The sequence below is a fragment of the Mauremys mutica genome, chromosome 4 (assembly GCF_020497125.1).
Source record: "Mauremys mutica isolate MM-2020 ecotype Southern chromosome 4, ASM2049712v1, whole genome shotgun sequence".
NCBI classification, from domain to species: domain Eukaryota; kingdom Metazoa; phylum Chordata; order Testudines; family Geoemydidae; genus Mauremys; species Mauremys mutica.
In genome coordinates this window covers 37646282-37650566 of record NC_059075.1, presented here as the reverse complement: position 1 = coordinate 37650566, position 4285 = coordinate 37646282, and positions in this window count along the sequence as shown.

The following is a 4285-nucleotide window of genomic DNA, read 5'->3' as shown; positions in this document are numbered from 1 at the left end:
CCTTTCCACAGTTCCCCCTGTGTGTGCAGATGAGACAGACAAGTTCTCCCCACATGCACTGGGAAAGAATTCAGAGTGGCTCAGCTGACTGCCTCACAAATAATGCCCCCAGAAGTTTTGGTTCTACACAAGAGGGAATGCAGCACCAGCATGGTAATGGGGGGAGAGGGGGAAATCATGATGACTAGAAAATCCTGAGAATTCAGTTTCAAAATTGTTTCTTCTTGTGTGCAACACTAGATGAAGAGATATGTCATGTTGTCAAAGGCACCAAAAAGGGGTTTAGGAAACTAAAATCTGAAGGAAATTACACCAACAATGTCAAGATACATAAATCTGCAACCGGGAATAAATATGTGCAAATGGAATACTTTAATGATACTTAGACTTTCCTATTTGTGACTTACTGGGAACATAATTTGGTTAGAACTAATCTTTGTCGTGCCTCTACTAGCACACACCAAAAGAGAGTATTTTTTTCATTGCCTATCAGACTACTTCATATTAGAAAGTTCTGTTCCCAACTACTACTCTTCTATTCAGATTTAAGAGATACTCAGACTATTTATTCCTGCGCTTGTCCTGCTGGGTTGTGACAACGGCTGGATTGGCAAATAACTAACTTTTTTAAAAGGATAAAAATTAGCAGTCACTCTTAGGATTTTTAAACCCATCTTTTCACAGAGAACTTGTATTCAAAATTACCTTTAATTACTGAACCATTTATTACATTCTGACTGAGGAAAGTGTAAAAGGGAAGCTTAAAGTTAACCATGTGTTTAAATGCTGGCCTGAATAGAAACTGACTTCAGTATGTGGCAGGGGTGGGCAAACTATGGCGCCTGCCGGATTGCCACCCCTGTGGCACTGCAGGCCCTGGGCCGCTCATGGAAGTGGCCAGCACCACGTCCCTGTGGCCCCTGGGTGGGGGGGAGGAAAAAGAGGGCTCCACAGAGCCCTCTGCCCCCTCTCCTCCAGAGGCTGCAAGGACATGGTGCCGGCCACTTCCGGGAGTGGCGTGGGGCCAGGGCAGGCAGGCAGGCAGGGAGCCTGCCCTGGCCCGTGTGCGCCACTGCCACCCCGGAGCCGCTCCAGGTAAGCAGCACCGGGCCAGAGCCTGCATCCCGAACCCCTCCTGCACCCCGCACCCTTCTGCACCTCACACCTCTCCTGCACCCTAACTCCCTGCCCTGAGCCCCCTGCTGCACCCCGCATCCCTCCTAATCCCCAACCCCCTTCCCTGAGTCCCCTCCTGCACCCCAAACCCCTCCTGCACCCAACCCTACATTCATGGCCCTGCATGCAATTTCCCCACCCAGATGTGGCCCTCTGGCCAAAAAGTTTGCCCACCCCTGGTATGTGGGGATGAGCTTCCCTGAACTAAGGACTAAGAAAATAAACTAAATATGGGTTATGAAATATGGTTTGCTCATTCTGAATATTTGTGATTGAAGAACAAAGACCATTTTCACTCCACTATTTTCTGAACTAGGACAACAAAGAAGCATGCGAGCTAACACTGCATATTGACCATGGCATATTATTCTGTTCCTGTGATATTTCCAGTTGGTCTGCATTCTAAGTTTTATTTAATACATGGTTAGAGTATCTCAGCTTATTCTGCGAGTGGGCATTGGCTGCACTATTCAACAAGACCAAAAGATCTAAATATCCCCTTCTGTAATCTAATCTGAATATACAGAAACACTGCTTTTGTTCATCTAATTTGTCTGTTTAAATTGATTAGGTTTTTTTATACGAAAACTTCATTATAAAGATTATACTAATAATTCAGGCTATTTTGGGAGGCCCTGGGATTTTCTGTTTTGTTTCAATCCAAAATGTGGATGGTTCTCAAACAAATCCCACTGTATGCTTAATTGAATTAGATTAGTTAGCACAGTGGAATGTTTCACCATATTGAACAATGTGAGGTGTTGTGGTGGCAGTGGGGTGTCTGCAAGGCCGGTGCAACCATTTAGGCGACCGCACTAGGATTTGGGGGGGCGCCATTTTCTTCGGCAGCGACTGCGGCGGCCGGATCTTCGGCCGCCCCAATCGCCGCCGGCATTTAGGTGGAGGGAACTGGGGCAGGGGGGCGTGGGAAGGGCCGCCTGCAGCAAGTAAGCGGGGGGCGGCATGCAGAGGAACTCCCCGCCCCAGCTCACCCCTGCCCCGCCTCCTCCCCGAGCACGCCGTGGCTGCTTCACTTCTCCCACCTCCCAGGCTTGCGGCGCCTAAGCTGATTGGCACTGCAAGCCTAGGAGGCGGGAGAAGTGAAGCAGCGATAGCATGCTCGGGGTGGAGGCGGAGCAGGGGTGAGCTGGGGTGGGTGGGATGCCTCAGGGTAGAAGGTGGGGGGTGGGGAGCTGCCACAGGGGAGGCACCTCAGGGTGTGGGGGGGAGCTGCCCTGGGGGGGGGCGTCGCCTCAGGGTGGGGGCTCAGGGACGGGGGAGGGCACAAGGTGGAAGTTTCGCCTAGGGCGCAAAACATCCTTGTACCAGCCCTGGGCAGCGCCTCAGGGCAGGGGCACGGGGGGCGGGGGCGCAAGGTGGAAGTTTTGCCTAGGGTGCGAAACATCCTTGCACTGACCCTGGGTATCTGCCTCCCAGCAGAATGATAATTTAACCTTTTGGAGACTACACATTAAGGTCGTGATTCAGCAAAGTACATGCATAACTAAGTGTGAGAGCAGTTCCATGGAAGTCAATGTGCTTAATGTTACACGTGCTTAAGTACCTTGCTGAACTGGGGCTAGAATTATTTATACAGAACCATATAAATCACATGCTTATATACAGAGCTCACAGACCTACATGCTCCTCGGCATTTTCACACACCCCACCCCTAGAGAGGGCTGTCCCAAGGCTCTCAGCGCCATGTAAGACCTACAGAGGGACCATGGAAGAGGAGTCTGGTTGCTTAGAAGCTACATCGGGGTGCCTGCTCATCCTATATGTGTGGGGGATTGGTCTCTGCTCCAGCGCATGCTGGAGACCACTCAGTCTCTCTCGGTACTTACATGTCCCCCATCACTAAAGTATCCAAGTGCCTAACATTCATTAATTGGGGACAGACCAGATATGGTCTAGGGAAAGGAGCCACTGAGTTGCGTTTATGTGCATCCAGTGGTCTTGGTACAGTGCTCAGCCATCTCTGGGTTTGTCGACACAGCAGCTTGTGTAGACAGGGCCGGTGCAACCATTTAGGCAACCTAGGCGGTCACCGAGGGCGCTAGGATTTGGGGGGGCACCATTTTCTTCGGCAGCGACCGCGGTGGCCGGATCTTCGGCTGCCCTGGTTGCCGCCGGCATTTAGGCAGAGGGAGCTGGGGCAGGGGAGCACGGGGAGGGCCACCTGCAGCAAGTAAGGGGGGGGTGGCATGCAGGGGAACTCCCCGCCCCAGCTCACCCCTGCCCCACCTCCTCCCCGAGCACGCCGTGGCTGCTTCACTTCTCCCGCCTCCCAGGCTTGCGGCGCCTAAGCTGATTGGCGCAGCAAGCCTGGGAGGCGGGAGAAGTGAAGCAGCCACAGCGTGCTCGGGGTGGAAGCGAAGCAGGGGTGAGCTGGGGTGGTGGGGGGTGTCTCAGGGCAGAGATGGCGAGCTGCCACTGGGCAGGGGTGCCTCATGGCAGGGGTGGGTGGGGGAGGGCACAAGGTAGAAGTTTCGCCTAGGGTGCGAAACATCCTTGCACCGGCCCTGTGTGTAGACATACCCCATCTTGCTCGGATACTAGAGCAGTGAATCTGTGGCAGAACAGGCTTCAGCATAATAAATACCCTGAGTGACAGGCTGGCTCGTACAGCCCACACTTAAGCCTGTGTTGCTGCGACTTCACTGCTCGGGTATGTACATATGAGCTACAGTCACACCCTGAGACTGCAGTGTAGACATACCCTTTAAGGGGTCGCGGCCACTATTTCAGCCCATAGGCTGGAATAGCAGAGGGAGGGAGGGAGGGAAGAAGGGGTGTGTATGTGTTAGAATTCACATTCCCAGCCACCCTGCATCCTACCCACCTAGAATCCAGTTACTCAGGCTTTATGCAGCAGAGGTAAATTTCACCTCTAGTGTGCAGTGCCCAGTGCCCATTACTTCAGTGGGAATTGGGGACATCAACAAGTCCGAGGCTTGAGCCATTAGTTATCTGCCAATTTGTACAATGACAGTGTTGCAAGGGTTAATTTCATAGAAAAAGGCAGGGAGACTTAAAGGCTTGGCAAATATGCTTGACTATATCATTTGAAATCCATCTCTTCTCCAGCTGCCAGAAATACAATAGT